This window comes from Mustela nigripes, chromosome 6, assembly GCF_022355385.1.
Source record: "Mustela nigripes isolate SB6536 chromosome 6, MUSNIG.SB6536, whole genome shotgun sequence".
Lineage (NCBI taxonomy): Eukaryota > Metazoa > Chordata > Mammalia > Carnivora > Mustelidae > Mustela > Mustela nigripes.
Genome location: NC_081562.1, coordinates 104,846,646 through 104,864,430, shown reverse-complemented (window position 1 = coordinate 104,864,430; position 17,785 = coordinate 104,846,646). Strand labels below are relative to the sequence as shown.

The 17,785-nt window shown below is 49.0% G+C and overlaps 1 protein-coding gene across 1 annotated transcript in view; it reads left to right on the top strand.

Annotated features, from left to right (window-relative positions):
- NINJ2 (ninjurin 2) overlaps positions 1 to 17,785 on the top strand; it is a 77,570-nt gene that overhangs the window by 57,563 nt on the left and 2,222 nt on the right. The window lies entirely within an intron of this gene.

Below are 17,785 nucleotides of genomic sequence, written 5' to 3'. Positions count from 1 at the left end.
TCCAGCACAGTAACCAGTAGCCACATGTGACTATGGAGCAACTCAAAATGTGATTAATGTAACTAAGGAACTGAATTTTAAAATTTCACTTGACATTTTCATCACCCTCAAAAATTTCCTCATGCCCAGTTGCTATCAATTTCCATTCCACCCTTGTGGCAGGCAATCTGCTTTTTGTTCTCAATAGATTTGTCTATTCTGGACATTTCATAATAATGGAATCATACAGTTTGCAGCCTTTTGAATCTGGTTTCTTTCACTTAACATAGTATTTTGAGGTTCATTCATACTGTAGTATGTATCCAGGCTTCATTCCTTTTTATTGTTGAATAGTGGTCCATTATATGGATATACCGCATTGTATTTCTCCATTTACCCATTCATGGACATTTGGGTTGTGTCAATTTTATGAAATTTTAATTAATTTAAAATGTAAATACTGAAGCCAGTAAAATAGCTCTCCTTCAACCACAATTTTATTGCATTGGGAAGACTACATTTCTCTTGAACCTCTGAAAATTTAATGTACGAATTGAGATGTGCTTTAAGTGTAAGTGTAAAATACACACTGAATTCTGCAGACTTAATAATAGGCTTAAAAACATAAAGTAAAAAGTTGAAAGATGGAAGAAGGAACAGAGACTATCAAGATAAATTTGAAAGATTAACAGAAATCACAAAATAGATCTGACTCTTGATTTTGGTTCAGGTCCTGATCTCAGAGTGATGAGATCAAGCCCGAGTCGGCTCTGAGTTCAATGCAGAGTCAGCTTGAGGTCCTCTCTCTCTGTCTCCCTTTGTGCCTGCCCCGGCTCATGCGCTCTCTCTCTCAAATAAATAAATAAATAAATAAACAAAATCTAAAAAAAAGTGACAGAAATCACAAAGGAAAAGATTAATAGACATCACAAAGGTTAAATTTCTGCCACTTGAAAAACTTCTTAAAATTAAAATGGTACAGGGCGCCTGGATGGCCCAGTGGGTTAAGCCTCTGCCTTTGGCTCGGGTCATGATCTCACCGTCCTGGGATCAAGTCCCGCATCAGACTTCTCTGCTTGGCGAGGAGCCTGCTTCCTCCTCTCTCTCTGCCTGCCTCTCTGCCTACTTGTGATCTCTCTCTGTCAAATAAATAAATAAAATCTTAAATAAAATCCGGAAAAGTCATCCTCAGGCTGAATCCGACTGGGGCAAGATTGCAGATTATGAATACACAGGAGTTGCTACCCTATCACAAACACTGATGTCAATTTTAGCTTTATATCTCTAAATATTTTATCTACATTTAATTTTTACTTAATTTATTTAATCTAATTTGTTTTAGTTATTTAATTTATAATGTATATTTATAAAATATAATTATTATATATGATATTATAGTATATATTATATAATTACTGCATATTGTATATTATAATATTACATTATATATTATGTATTATTGTAATTATAATTATAATTATTGTGATTATATAACTTATAATTATATAAGATCATATAATTATACTATGATTATATAATTTTTCTGTTAATATAGTATATTGTATATACTATATTAATATTTATTGATGGATTTGATTACATTTTATCTTTACTTCTGTTTTTCCTGATTATAAAAGAATGACCTTCTGGTTGTTAGAAATTCAAACTGAGGGGGTACCTGACTCAGTTGGTAGAGTGTCCAACTCTTGATCTCTTGGCTAGTGAGTTCGAGTCCCACCCTGGGTATAGAGAGATTTCTTTAAAAATTCAAATTAGGAAAATATATAACTTAGGGAAATTCCTTATTGTGACACAAATTCCTTCCATATTTTTTCCTGTGCTTTACAAATGTATAGTAATCTAAAACAGATAGTCTGAATTTTTTGTTTAATTTGTATCAATACAAGATCATAATCATATTTGTAATGACTTTTTCCTCCACTAGGTATGTTTTATATATCTTGCCATGTTTATGCATAAGGTTTTAACTCATCCTTTTTCTTTTGATTTTTTTAAATATTTTATTTATTTATTTGACAGAGAGAGACACAGGAAAAAGGGAACACGAACAGGGGGAGTGGGAGAGGAAGAAGCAGGCTTCCCGCCACCGAGCAGGTAGCCTGATGCAGGCTTGATCCCAGGACCCTGGGATCACCACCTGAGTGGAAGGCAGACACTTAATGACTGAGCCACCCACGCACCCTTAACTCATTGTTTTTTAAAGACATACATAATATTTCATTGGTGGATGAAATGCACTCTGGAGACCATTTTCTGTGAGAGAAACTCCCACAAGTGCACTTATTAGGTAAATGGATGAGAATATTTTAAATTTTAATAGATAATTTCCAAATTGTCCTTCTGAAAAGAGTGTAGGGATCTGGGTACATTTGGTAGTAAATTACGTTTGCATTCCACTACGTGTATGAAGATGCTTGTTTATTCACATCATCACCAACACTGAATGTTATCAAGCCAGTTAAATCTTTGCAACCAGCGTAATGGGGACACGCACGCACACACGCGCACACACACGGGCACACACACGGGCATGGGTGTGTGCGCACACTTCAGCCATCTGCTTCTCAGTGACCTGTTGTTTAGCATCCTTTATTTTTCTGTTGGGTTCACTTTAAAGACCTCTGTGTATATCAGAGAAATCAGTCATCTGTCCTATGTGTTGCAATCGTTTTTCTCATTTGTCTTTGTCTTCTGACATTTATGGTGGCAATGCAGGGAGTGGCTGGCGCACGGGGTCTGAAGGCCAACTCCAGCTTCATCGCCAACAGATGAGCCAAATGACCATAGTTTCGTTACTCAACCTCTTGCTCCATGTCTGTAAACTGAAGAATCAGAACAACACTTAGCTCATGAGGTTGTTACAAGAATGAAATGAGTGTAGGCATATAAAGTTTCATCCTAGCGCTTGCGTGAAATAAGCACTAAAGTCGTATATACCATTATTATTATTATTATTATGCATTCCAATAGTTTTAATTTTATGCAGTCAAATTTATTGATCCTTTATGGTTTCTGGATTTCCTGTCATATTTATAAAGGCTTTTCACCATCTAAGATTAGAAAAATATTTGGGGCACCTGGGTGGTTCAGCGGGTTAAACAGTGGACTCGGTTTCAGCTCAAGTCATGAACTCAGGGTTGAGAGTTTGGGTCCCACTTTGGGCTCATGATCAGTGTGGAGTCTTCTTGTCCCCCTCTGTCTCCCTCTGCCCTCTCCCCACTCTCTCTCAAATAAATAAATAAAATCTTTTTAAAAAAAGAAAGAAAATTATTCATCAAGCGTGCGATTGAAAGGAGTCTTCGGGAATCCATTCACAATATGAATTCCCCTCCCCCGTTTTACTCTCTTGTAAATTAATTTGGCTGTTCGCATACAGGATTTTATTCCCCAGAAAGATAATTTAATTTTACTTAAAATGGAGGCTAAAAGTCCAAAATCAAGGTGTCAGTCGGGCTTGCTCCCACCCAAAGGCTCTAGAGAAGAATCCTTCCTTACTTCTTGTATCATCCAGTGGATGCTGGCAATCTTTGGCTTTCTTTGATTTGGGATGGCTAAGTCCGATCTCTGCCTCTGTCTTTGCATGGCCATCTTACCTCTGTGCGTCCAAGTCCCTGTTACCCGTCCCCCTCCCCAGTTTTATTGAGAAATACTTGACATACCTCCCTGTATAAGTTCAAGGCATATGACACGATGGCTTGATTTATATACCTTGGGAGATGACCACCACAATAGGCTCAGCTAACAGCCATCCTTCCTGTGCAGTCTGTCTTGGTCTCTGTGGTGCAAGGGGGTGTTTCAGACATACCCCATGGTCTCGAATCCTCTCGGCGGTGTCTTACTCTTGAATAGTTGTTAGCTGTTCTTCTTGGGAGAGGGTGTGAAGTCGGGAACAACCTAGATCACCATCTTGGGGATAGCACAGCTCAGGAGTTTTTTAAAGGGGAGCCCTGTTGTATTCAGCATGTATGCAATGACCAAGTCGGGTTGTCTTTACAGTGTCTTGGTTTGGGGAATAGACTAGGCTCACTTTGCAATTTTATGTCCAAACGGTGGGCCTGGCAAGTCATACAGCCCATCCCCCCTTCATAAACTAAACAACTTGTACTTGTCAAAAGTGCCAGCTCCGTGCCGAGTCCCCGCCCTCAAGGACTTCACAGTCCAATGAGAGAACAGAAAAGTCATCAGAGGGAAGGTGTCATCAAAGGCCTTATGTTAGAAATAACATCCCTGATGGAAGAAAAAGCTCATTGTGTCAATACCAAGGAGGGGAGCAGAGGACATTTCAAACAGTGGGGACAAGATGTTCAGTCACTACTCTACAAATCTGTGTCTGCCTCTAATATATCGGACTCTCTTGCTACCCCCTCCACAAAGGCATAGAGAACAGGAGGATAACCTGTAGCACTGGAAAGAGGTGAAGGATGGAGAATAGCTAGAGGCCAGATCCCAGAGCTTCAGACTCAGACCTCTGTCCCAGTTACAGCCTTAGGAAAGCAGCTTCCCTCCTCTGGGGCTCACTTAGCTCGTCCCTAATGTGCAGCCTCAGCTCATGTCCTTAGGCAGCTATGGAAATCCTGTAAGATTACACATGTGTAAAAATTCTGTCCCGTACAATGTAAATATTTGACACCCTCAGGGTACTTTGAGCTGCAAATTAATAACTGGAGTGGTTCCTACTGAGGGGACTTTGCTGTGGGTTCAGCCTGTCTGCATTCCCCAGGGCTTCCACACCTGCTGCCCGCAGAGGGGACAGCTTCCAGTGGGGTCCCAACTCCCTGTCCACAGTGCGCCCTGGTCTCCTGAGTCTTGATTCCTGCCTCTCCTAGTCTTGTTGTTGACCCAGGTCAGGACTCCAATGCCCTTTAACCCTGACAAAGATACCCCACAGGAAGGTCGAGCCTCCTCACCTGCTAGGTTGTTCGTAGCGGGATGGGAATCTGCGCCCCCACTCCAGGTACCTACTGTGTTCTTTTGGCCTTGTTTTCCCCAGGCATTGGCACAGGCGCCTTCCTGTCACTGGCAATTCTACCATCTGCTTATGAATAAGAGCTATAGGCATAGAGGCAGGTCAGATGCACATCACCCAGCCAGACCTCAACTCCTCCCCATGCTGCGAGAGCCCAGAGAAGTGCATCATTCTAGAGATCTGAAGACCACTGCAGAGCACAGCACCCCGCAATCCTAGTCCTGTGCAGAGAGCACAGAAAGGCGGCTGGCCGGCGGAGGGTCCCTAATGGGAATTAGGGAAACCTGTGTTCCATTTTCAGCACTGTCTAGTTATGGGAACTTGGACAAGTCCCTTCTTTGCTCTGGTCTTCAGTTTCTCCATTTATAAAATGAGAAGGCAGGCCACTGGGCTGTCCTGTTGGCAGAGGGACATGTGCATGGTTTGAGGTTGAATGCCTTTAGGTGGAGCTGACACTTCCCAGTGAGAAGCATTTGCCCCCACTTTTACCGCTGAAGGCACCTGAATTTGTGTTCTTTGCTGCTCCGCAATCCTGGCTCTTGGGAAAGGAGCCAACAGCTCCTGGGCTTTTGGGCACCACTATTTAAGAGGCAGAACACTGCGCTGGCCGCCAAAGGGAAGAGGTAAATACAGAACCAGATCAGGCTAGGTTACCTCACCTTTTGGAGGTCAACCTTGACCTAAGATGCAAACACTGAAGCAGTCACTGGGTTTCCCAAGGCCTGTGGTCCTCATGGCAACAAGAAATCTTTCATGCTTTTCTCCCACACTTACTAAGAGGCTGGCCTGGCTTCACAGCACCTGTTCAGAAGGACACAGTACCACAGAGGGTCCCCACCTGGTTTAGTGCTCGGCTGTCACCATCTTGAAATTCTCAATAATTTTGAACTTGGGATCCCATATGTCCATTCTGTACTGGGCCCTACAAATTACTGTGGGTTACATTATACCCATTTGGCAACCTTTTATCATGTGTCTATGAGCCCCTCCCATTAGGGTACTGGTTCCTAAGACAGACTCCATGATTACCAGAGGAAGAACATTCTGAAGGATTCTTCTTATCCTTCAAGGTCCAGCTGAGATGGCATTGAAGTCCATGAGGTCTCCTCTGACCTCCCCAATGGAGGTTTTCCTACTTTCCCACTTTATCCATATCTCACATGGCACCCATCACTCTCTACAATTGATCACAAACTCCCTGTTGGAATTAGTCATTTCCACAGTACGCCCTCTGTGCTCTGACTTGCCCCCAGTGGATGGATGCTCACTTAGTAAGTGTTTGCTGACTGACTGGAGAGCAAACAGAGCTATCTACTCAGTACAGAGTACGGGGCACTGCATACAGTGGGTGCTCAATCAATGTGCTGACTCATGCTCTGAGCAGGCCTGGTGGTTACATCCCGTGGCCAGGCCCTCCCCCAAGGCAAGAAGTCCCATGGACAATCACTGTCTCCTTTTCCTACATAGTGAGGCTAGAGCCCACGAGGTCCAGAGTGGGACTTCTCAGATACAGTGTCTCCTGGTACAGAGGTGGAGGCTAATTATCCTCCAAAGTGCCTGCGGGCGTAATTATATTAAAAACCCCAGACACTTGCAAAGCACTTCAAAGTCCGCAAGCCATTTTCATAAACATTATCCTCAAACTGTCCTATAAGTCAGGACAAACACTTCAACACCAGTGATGTGGTGGCTGTTTTAACATTTTTTTTTCTTTTACTACTCATTGTTCAATCTCTTTTATTGTTCGCTGAGGCTCATTGAGGAAAAATTTAAAAATACAGAGAAAGCAAAAAGGGAGAGAATACTAGAGAGGACACCGTTCCCATTTAGTCCATAGCTTCTCAGATGCACCTAAAAATCGGATAATGCTAGCACTGTTTTGTGATCATGTGATGCCCGTTTTTCATAGGTGGCTAACCGAGGTCCCCCGTCCCATAGTGAGGGAGGGACAGTGCTGAAGCCTGACTCCAGGGATTATCAGAGACCACTATTCTTATCCTGGAACCCGGCTGCTGCTCCAATTCCAAAGGGGCCAGAGAGACTGAATGCCCCTCTATTTGATGGCCGTAGGAAAGGAACCCCAGCAACAAAGTGATTGCTCTATTGGGCTGAGGGGAAAAGACATCACAAGTGTCCAGGCGCCCCACCATTCACCAGGGGTGAGGCTGGGCAGGGCCTAGGCTGCAGAACTGGACTTTGTCTTGCAGTAAACAGCCCCAGGGATGACCGGGGTCGGCTCTCGGGCAGGGGGCCCAGAGGAAGCAGGTGCTGGGTGGCAGGATCAAGCCCGTATACGACTGACCCCAGAGAGCAACTGGATATCTGTTTGGTAGCCTTGAACAGTCCGTGCCCTTTGTATTTTTAGAAAGGGAGTGAGGGCACAGCAGTGACCCAGCGGCTGCCTCACTGCCCTGGGGCATTGCCCCAGGCTCTGAAAGGGTCCTTCTAAGATGGGTCGGGGCCAGCGGCTGGGGCAGGGCTAGCCGGCCTGCCTGTCTTTCCCCCGCCATCCCTCCCTTCCTCCTGCCTCTTGTCTTCCTCCTTGCCCCAGCACACACTACTGCTGTGTCAGGCACCAGAGGGAAAATTTCCTCAGCGATCTGGCCTTCCAAAGCTAAGCAGAAGCTCACAGAACAACACACTGTTTAAGAGTTAGAGCTCTCTGGCCTCAGACAGACCTGGGTTCAAATCTGGGCTCCGATCTCTCAAGCTATGTGACTCCATGCGACTTAGTCCCTCTGAGAGTCTGCTTCTCCCATAAGGTTTCTATGAGAAGGGAGAAAATGCTTAGAAACACTCAGAAGAGTGACTGGAACACGGTGAGTTATGAACAGATGCAGCTCTTTGCCATAAATCTGGCAAACTTCTGGAATTTGGGCTGTTTAATCTGTTCAGCACCCACAGTGGATCTAGATCTAGAGAATGCCTGAGGGCGGGATGAGGACCGGCCTGGACCCACTGGACGTTTTTCCTGAGGGTTTGACAGAGTTTGGCTGAAGTTCTTTCCTTCCATGTCTGTAGACCGGACCAGGAGCTAGGTCATCACAATGAGGAAGGAGGCGGGGATCCTCTCGTTCTCCAAAGAAGGAAGCTGGAGAAACAGGGAGGTGGCACAACTGGCCCCAGGCCACGGAAAGAAGAAATGTCAGCCAGCCTCCATTCTGAGCCAAGCTCAAAGCCAACCATTTGCTCAACCTCCACTTCCCCAGCCCCCGGCCCCTGGTGTCCGAGCTGTCGCTGAGAGTGCAGAATGTGTGATGTTGGCTTCTCCCTTCTACATTCAGACCTTGAGGATGGAAGGGAGAGCAGGTATGAGAAGTCAGGCGGGGTCTGTTGCACCTGCAGGGCCTGAGCGGCAGAGCGGGGCTTCCTGGGGGGCTCGGGCTGTAGGTCTCCCAAAAGGCTGGGAGACCTCTTTGGACTGGCTGAAGCTATCTGGGTGCAGTGACGCAGGGCTGGCAGACCCCTGACGGTGGATCCCACCCTGGCTGGGGTCCCTAGGGTTCTGCTCTAGGGACTCCTGTCTTTATGCTGATCCCATCTGCCTCTGGGGCTGTAGGGAGTGTAACAGCATCGTTCCTTGCGAGCAGCTGTTCTCATCTATGCCAGGACCCAGGCACTGCAACCACAGGGACAGCAGACACGCACGCGCGCACGCCCGCGCGCACAAACAGAGGGTGGACGCTAAAGTTGTAGGGAGGACAGAGAGGGGTCAGGAATCGACATGCCCTTATAAGGGGCTCCAAAGAAGAGAGAGACCTGTGGAGCACAATTCACCATGCTTCTGCCTCTCAAGCCCCACTGAATGAAGACAGGGGTGACAAGAGCATCATTTGTTCATTCGACACGCGGGGCTAGGTGCCAGGCTTGGGACACAGCTGGGAACAAGGCAGATTGAGTCCTCATTCCCATGACGTTGATCAGCTGGCGTGGGATTGAAAAGGTCTTTTTATCTCCTGGCTTCCCTGCCATCGCCCCCCACCCCACCCCACACCGCCTTTATTACACTTTACTCTCTGCTAAGCCCTGTCATTTTAGGGATTAGGAGAACAGGGATACAGGGAAGACAGGGATCTCTGCTGTGTCCTAGATGCCTGGCACGTGATAGGGGCTGAAAACATGTTTGTTGAACGGAACTGAGTAGGAATCTTGGCAGGCTCTCCCGGCAGGCCTGGGTGGGGTGGGAAAGGCACCACCTTCCCTTTTCCCACCTCCATGTCAGATAGGATCTGCTTCATGAGGTCTCCTCACCTGGACTGTCGCCAGATTGTGGGCACAGCTTTTACTGCTTCTGACTCTAATCGCCTGAAAGCCCAAGGAAATCATCCTCACTTTTGGGAAGCTCCTCATCTAGTGGGGACAGGGGCGCCTGGGTAGCTCTGTCGATTCAGTGTCTGCCTTCAGTTCAGGTCATGATCCCAGGGTCCTGGGATCAAGCCCCAAGTCAGGCTCCTTGCTCAGTGGGAAGGCTGCTTCTCCCTTCTACCTCTGCCCCTCTCCCTGTTTGTGCGTGCTCTCTCTCTCTCTCTCAAATAAATAAATAAAACCTTTCTAAAAAATGTATAATCTAGTGGGGACCTTAAAAACGCACACACAGGGACGCCTGGGTGGCTCAGTTGGTTGGGCGACTGCCTTCGGCTCAGGTCATGATCCCAGCGTCCTGGGATCAAGTCTCACATCGGGCTCCTTGCTCCGCAGGGAGCCTGCTTCTCCCTCTGCCTCCATCTGCCTGTGCCTGCTCTCTCTCTGTCTCTCTCTCTCTCTCTCTCTGACAAATAAATAAGATCTTTAAAAAACAAAAACAAAAACACATGCACACTATCATGTGGAATGGTGATATTTTGCTCTAGGATTCATGATTCTGAAAGCCATTTTCACTTACCTGTGTTTAGGCTTCCCATCCGGATATAGGACCTACCACAAAATCCAAGGTTCTACAAGACCAGGAAAGGCTCAATAAATGTTACTGAGTGAAGACATAAAGGGAACTTAAGGGTAAACGTATCAGACTCTTATAAACGGGCTCAGGAGGAACAGCGACTGGGCAGCAGTGGGCGCTGGGTAACAGTGGGCGCTGGGTAGCAGTGGACACTGGGTAGCCAGGAGCCGCCAGATATGCCAGCTGCCGGCGTGAAGGACAGTGGAAAGATCTAAATATGTTATGTCTACATACTTCAGTGTCCACTCTTGAGAGGTTTATAGGGCCAGTGCTGCCAGAGACTGCTGCTGTGGGTAAGCACCTAGACTCCAGAGCCTGCCTGGGTTCAAATCCCAGCTCTGATATTTAACGGCTCAGTGAGCCCGGGGAAAGTCACTGAATCATTCCGAGTCTCAATTTTTTCCTCTGTAAAACAGGTACTATTAAAAGAATTCAGTGGCAGGGGTGCCTGGGTGGCTCAGTTGGTTAGGCATATGCCTTTGGCTCAGACATGGTCTCAGGGTCGTGGAATCGAGTCCCACATCCAGCTCCCTGCTTGGCAGGGAGTCTGCTTCTCCCTCTGGCCCTCCACCTGCTTGTGTGCTCTCTCTCTGTCTCTCTCTCAAATAAATAAAAATAAAATCTTTTTTTTTTTTTTTAAAGAGTTCAGTGACAGAATCAGTACCGGAGGGTCCAGCACTGAGCTTAGAAGACAGTAAAGATATTTGGTAACACGGTGTAGACCAGTGGTCATCCAGCCTGAGCTCGAGGGGGGAAATCCCTTGAAAATACAGATTGCTGGCTTCTGCCCCCAAGTTTCTGATTCAGTCGGTCTGGACTGGACCCCAAGAATTTGCATTTGTCACAAGTTCCCAGGCACTGCTGCTGCTGCTTCCCCAGGGACCACCCTGAAAGAACCACCCGTACAGAAGAGATAATATGACTTTAGGATTTTGACCATAGGACCATCCTGTATGTAGTATCTGGAGACTCTGGGCAGGTGACCTTGGGGAGCCTCAATGACTTCACCTGTAAAACGGAACTGTTCCCACCCACATCGCAGGGGTCATGTCTGGCCCACAGCATTATCGTTATTATTGCTCACATTTCAGCTCGATTTGTTGGCCCTTGAAAGATGAAGAGGCGTACAGGGAGTAGAGAGGGGCGGGGTAAGGCTGGGGAATGCTGCGGAGAACCCCAAAGTCAAAGTAGGGCCTAGAGCAAATGTCTGGAAGCCCCAGAGCAAGGTGCTAATTCAGGAAGTACTCTCGTCGAGGGTATTGGGAGAGTGCAGAAAAATTCTTTGGAAATTTCTATGTGGCAAAGCCATGATTAACTTTGGACCCTAACTGAGATGACGGTGTTTCCTGAAAGCCACTGACAAGGTGACCTCTTACTAAGAAAGAGCAAACAGGTCACATGGGGTTCCTAACACAACCTCTGTGCCTTCCTGTCCCTCCCCGCACACTCTCTTCCTTTTATATATAGCCCCCTTTTGTTAGAAAGCAACCCTGTCACCTCCTGAACTCATAGATCTGCGCTTGGGCTCCCAGCCGCTAGCAGGTGGAGCTAGCCTGGCGCTCCTTGAGCTATTTTCTGGAGGGGGGGCCCTGGTGGTAAACAGTGGTACTGCAGAGCCAGGGGCGACATGGGGGGTGGCGGGGGCGGGGGGGGGGGAGCTCTGCCCACGTGGTCAGTATTTGGGCTCTAAAGCCCGGGTTTGCACCCTGGGCCAAGGGCTGGAGCTTCTCAGCAAGCCTGCGCCCAAGGTTTGGAGGAGATTTCTGGGTCAGTTGGGTATTATTATTATTACCGGAATAGCACGCAAAAGACACCCCACCAGAGGTGGTTTAAGAGACTGTTGATTTTTAAGAGTGAGAGCCACTGCTCTTGGTACAGGACGCCCTCAATCAGAGCGCTTGCCCCAGACCGAGGCCTCAGGGGTCTGAACTTTTGCAGTTTTGGCCTGAATATCAGTGGCAGCTTCCAATCTGAGTCATTCACTCCCTGAGGCCAGATACCAGCCCAGGGGAAAGGGCTCTCCCTGGATTGGGGGTTTTCTTTTAAAGGCAAATTCACTGTCCAAACACTTACTCCTTTGCCCTCCCTGCCCAGAAGTTACTGCGCATGAAATCCCACCCTCAAAAAGCCTTTCTTTTTACCTTTTAGGAAAAAAGGAACCAAACTCTTTCAAATAAAAAATTCAATATTATCATCCTTTATTGTGCATTGAATACAGGCAAGTCACGGAGCTAGGCCCAGGGGAGACCCATACCTAAGATGAAATCCCTACAGTAAAGTAGGTGGCCAGAGGAGCCATCTAAAAAGGTCTAAACAAACCCTAGGCCAGTACGGAGCAAGCCAGCCTTTGTCCACGGTCTGGGTAGAGCGTGCCCAGCGACAGGTTCTAGAAGGGAGGGGAAGCTTGGGTGGAGAGGGCATGGGAAAGAAAAGCCTTACGTCCCAGAGCTAAGCAGGAGCAGGCCGGGAAGGGTGGGGTGCGTTCAGGGAACAGTGAGTAATGTGGTGTGGCCCAGGGCTGCTGAACATCATTGTGCCTGGCACCAGCAGGCCAGCCAAGTGAGCGGTCATAAGTAAGGGTTAGCTCTCTGCCCCCTCCTGGGGCTGGGAGGAGAAGCAGGCCACCAGGCTAGAGAGAGGGGTAGAGGGAGGCGAGTGGCCAGGGCCTGCCCCACTGAGTCCCAGCAGAGACCCCAGAGACCCAGTGGAGGTGGGCTGGTCTGAGAATTCCCCTCCCCGATGGATGGGCCTGGGGCAGCTGGCAGGTGAGGCTCCTCTGGGTGAGGACAGAGGTTGCCAAGTGGGCAGAGAGAGGCATTTCAAAGACTTCAGGGGCGGCTAGGAAGAAGAGTGATGCCTTCCTTCGAAATTTGGGCTGGAACAGGCCCTGAGTCACAACATATTATTGAAAACGCCTCTAGGCCCACAGGTGCAAGTGTAAGCCTCTCCCACCTCCTATCTGACTCCCAGTTTCAAAGCCCACTCACCCACTTTATCTCGCTGATGTTAAAATTGTTGAAAAGACAGCAGCTTTGTGCTAAACAGGGAAGACATGACTCCCATTCCATAGAGGGAGAAGCTCCCCCTTTGTTTTAACCACTGGCCTTGTTAGGATGAACATTCATTTTTGTCTTAAATTTATTATTATTTGTTCAATAGTTCAAATATGCAAATGGTTCAAAATTCAAAAGGTATGGGTACAAATCTCTCTCTTTCAACCCTACCTTCCCCCCCTGCCTGGGTCACCTCTTGCCAGTTTGAACCCAAGCCTTTTGACTTCTCCTGCACTGGGCCAAGGCTCAGGGACACTGCGGGTTCGAGAAAGCTGAAAGGCAAGTCTCACTTGCTAACGGTGCTCTACCTCCTCTTAGCAAGTATGCATATGTATCCTTAGGGACAAGTTGTCTTCTTTCCTCTTCATACACATCTTTTATCTTTCCAACCTAAACTCCTTGGAGGTAGGGAGTATGCCTTCAACTTCTGGGAGCTGGTGGAGTAAGGATTCACAGTATGGGGTCTGGCACATAGAAAACGGGGACACAAACTGTACTGTGTGACCTTGTGCAAGTTACTTTGGCTCTCTGAGCTTCCAGTTTTCAACTACACCGATCATGCCCTCACCAGCTTCCCGGGGTTCTCGTGAGGACTCAATAAGATGACTCAGGTCCCACGTTCAGCCTTCTGCCAGGCACGAAGTAAGCCCTCTGTCAGTAGAAACAACTAGGGTCCCCTGGGGAACTGAGTTTGTGCACAGTTAAGATGGACCCGAGGCACTCTCTCAAACTTAATTCTGACAGAGGATTAGGGATCTTGGGCATCTAATCTAAAGCAAACTGGCGTAGTCGGCCACCCCAAGCCAAATGTTTACGCAGATCATTCTTCCTGGGCCGGCATCTGCTCTTTCCCAAACCAGCCTTCTAGCTCATTCCCATCTGCTTTTCAGGAGAGGCCTGGCCTTTCTGGACAGTCAGTCCTTTTGAGACCAAAGGGCCAACGGGCAAGGGCTCCTCTGGGCCTCTTTTGTCTGTAGCATTGAGTACCAGCGGATACACAAGGAGATGAGACACGCATATGGCTTTTCTCAGGGCTGACACTAATGACTCACTGGCTGGTCACCAGTGCCCTTGAGCTGCCTGGGGCAAAGTGACTCATTGGCTGCCTCTGGGCCTTGCTCCACAGCTGCCTGACCTTTCCCTCTCTCTCGGGGGAACGTCCTCAACCCCTGAGACTCTCCGACTGGGGGCTTCCCCACTCCTACATCACTCCGGGTTCAGAGGGACCCAGGAAATTGCGTATTCTAACCCTCCTCATCTCACTGATGGAAAAAAGCCACCCCATGGTGGCGATTGGCTTGCTCATACCTCCAACTTGTAGTAGCACCAGGATTTGAACCCTGGGCCAGGGTGCCCTCTGTGATACTCTCCTGGTTGCCACAAGGCCCTACCTCCCGGCCCGCTCCTTCCCTGCCTCAGGCTCCAGGTCCCAAACATTCCATGGCTTTGTGGTGGGACAGTTACTTACCCCTTTGAAATCTTGTTTCTGTGAAAGGACAGAATGATCTCTTGGAGCCTGTGGTCCCCACTGACCATAACGCCAATGAACAATGTAAAAGTCTGTTTACTTTTCTGTTAAAACAGGCTTTCCTTTCCTATCCAACTCAAGTTTTGTAAAGAAACAAAAAGATAGGTCAACAAGGATGAAGGGACCCATAATTGTCTGGCAGAACAATGGAGCGAGCGGCGGTGACTTCCAGGGCTGGAATCCACACCAGCCTCAGGAGCTGGACCTGGCAAAACAAGAAGGATAGTCCCAGTGGAAACAAGAGGGGAGGACAAGGAAGCGAGAGGATGTGATTGTGCTAAGGCAGGCCCAGGAGGTGGGCAAACTGGGGAAATTATGGAGTGGATCTGGGCCGACCCCCAAGCCTCCCTGCTCCATCCCACCTGGGTCAGCAAATCCATGTCCTCTTGGTGCCCAGACCCCCGTGGTGCTCCAGCATGGGACTCTGGATCTAACCCCATCTGTCCCCACACCCACCCCTGTTCCAACTTCCTACCAACCCCCATTCTCCTGGCGTTCAGGTGTCTTCGGCCTGATTTTGATGGGGTGCCTTTCCCACAGGTCTCTGCATTTTAAGCAGGGATTTTGTAATCTCTGGTTCGGTCTGCTGCATAATTTTCCCAGTTTGCCCACCTCCTGGGCCTGTCCTCAGGTTGAGTGGGGTGGGCTGGAATAAGACAGAAGATACTGAGGGTCACTAAAAGTCACTGAGAATTTCCAGACTGAAGGAAAACATGAGAAGAGCTTGGAGTTTTCTCTTTTCTTTGGGAAGAAACAAAGATAGAATGAGTTCTGTCTCCCCATAGCCTCCCCAGCTCCAGAGATGGGATTTTCCTCTTCTGTAATAGCGGCGGAAACTGAGGCCCAAAGTGCCAAGCCTCGAGGCAGAACTGGGCCCCAAGGCCGGGAGCCCTAACCCCCAGGCCCTGGCCCTGTGCTAAGGAGCCAGAGGAAAGGGGCCCAGTGGAGCTGGGTGGAGGTAATGCGGGGCTCGGGGCAGCCCCGCCTCCGAGGTTGCAGCAGGGGGCCAGGGGCTGCTTGGGGAGGGGGCTAGGGCTAGGGCCAGAGGACTGAGGAGGCAAGAGCCAGGGATTCCCAAGTCCCAAGAAATATAATGACTCACGCTGGGTGGCTCCGCAGGCCGGCCCAGCCCACATTCCCGGGTCTTTGTTCCCAGCCAGCCAAGGCCCAGCCTTAAAGGGCCAGCTCCTCGGGCCTGGCCAGGCCGACCTGCACCGCCCCCACCCTCCTCTTTAACCCTGACCCTTCGCGGGGTTGCTCCTGGACTCCGGGCTGTGGGAAAAAAGGGTGGCGTCCCGCAGGATTTGGGGGTTCATCCAGTTGAATCCTCAAACTGTAAGCGAGGGCCGTCAGGTCATTTCATACATTCCTCTGCCTCTGCACCTGAACCAGCCAAGAAGGACTGTCCTGCTTTTTAAAGATGTTACCTTGAGGGGACCCTTTTCAAAGCAACTTTTCCAGAGTCTCAAAGCAACTCCCCTCTCACACCACCCCTCAGGCTGCAGCTTGGGCTAGAGGTCCCTCTGGGGGGCGGGGGGTGGGGAGTGGGGGAGGGGACACTCTGTGCTTCCCCCACCCCACCCCACCCCAACCCCTCCCACCCGGGCCCTATCAGTATTGGTCTTTCCTTGAGCTCTCATTTCACACACGTGTTTGGTGACTTTGGGGTTAGCCCATCCAGACTTGTGAACCCGGCTCCCCGTTCTGGGCCCCCGAGGGCTCCGGGCTCCGGGCGGGTCCCGCGCTGCCCGCAGATTCCTCAGGGGAGAAACACCGTCCCGGCGCCGGCGCTGCCGGGGTGCCTCCAGGAACTTCTTTGGACCTCGTACGCCACCATGTGGACACTCTGGGGATCGGGAGCCTTCTGGGGCTTCAAGGGGGCAGACGTGCCCACTGCCACCTGACCAGACACTGGAAAAGCATCCTTAGGTAGAAAGTAGCCCGGAATTAGCACACATCAAAATAAAAGCAGGTTAGAGGGGGAAAGATAGGCCCGCACCCTCCTCTGACTCATACATCCTCTGTGAAATGGCTTTCTTAGAGCCATTTAACCACAGAAGCCTCGCAGCTCTGTGAAAACTTAGAGATAGCAGTATTTTTTGTTAAAGCTTGGGGAGATCTTTGTGTCCCCGAGTAAACCACTCTTTTTATCCCCCAACCCCTCACCCACTTTTTGGGCAAAGCTCAGAACACAGCACTAGATCCGTGTTGGGTTTAAGCTTTTGTCCTCTGTGTTCATAGGCAATTTTAAAAGAAGTGGGTCTCCCCTGAGGCTTTCACAGTAATTTTGAAGTTTCTCAGATCTCAGATTGAGAGCCAGCTGCGGAGGGAACAGAAAGTGCAAAGCTTGTGGCTACCGGGCACCCTGGAGGGTAGGATAAGGAGAGGAGGAGTAGACATGGCCCACAGGAAAATCCATGGGCTGGGAAGGCGCACTCGCAGTTTTTCCCCAGTCAGAAGCACTTTGAGCAGTGGAGAGGCCTGAGGACTGCTCCACAGACTCTGTCACTTAGTAAGTGTTTTTGTACCCTGAACAGATCTGTAACAAATGGGCCAGAGCCACAGGCTGTAGCTTTGAGTCCTGGTCTTGGCATCCCTGGTCCTAATCAACCAGGCCAGCTGGCTCCAGACAAGTCCAGCATCCAGAAGGAGCTTCCAGAACCCTCTGAGACCTGCCCCATCCACCCAACTACCCATCCATCCACCCCACACACACACACCCACACACTCAATATATCACCTCTGTGGTCATCTGCGGGGTCAGTTTCCCTACCTCCAGTCTGTGACATCTTCCTAACCCCCCCTCTCCTCTCCTCTCTCATTTGCTCTGGTTCAGTTCCTTGTCACCGGGACCCCAAATCAGACCATAATCTTTCAATGGGTTTCCCTGCTTCCGGGCCCTCCCAGGCCAACCCACCCTGGGTACCACTCCTGAATTAACTTTCCGAAAACATACCCAAGTTCTCGTGGTGACCACAGATTGCCTGCAGCAACCTGTCTGAATTTCTGGGCCCAACCCTGAGGCCCCGTCCGTATGTTCTGTCTCGTTACTCCATCTTTCAGAGTGGGTGACATCTTGGGAACATGAGCTTTATTTTTCAAAGTCAAATCAAGGGTAAATTATGTCAATAAATCCTAGCAAAAAAATTTTTTTTTAAATTAAATGAGGCTCTTTTCACTAGTACGCATTGCCATGCATGTCCATACACACAGCCAGACATACATTCTGACGAGCACAGCTGTGGCCTCAGCGCCCTTGGCCACAGAGTTGAGTGGGACCCAGGTACAGCTCATGACCC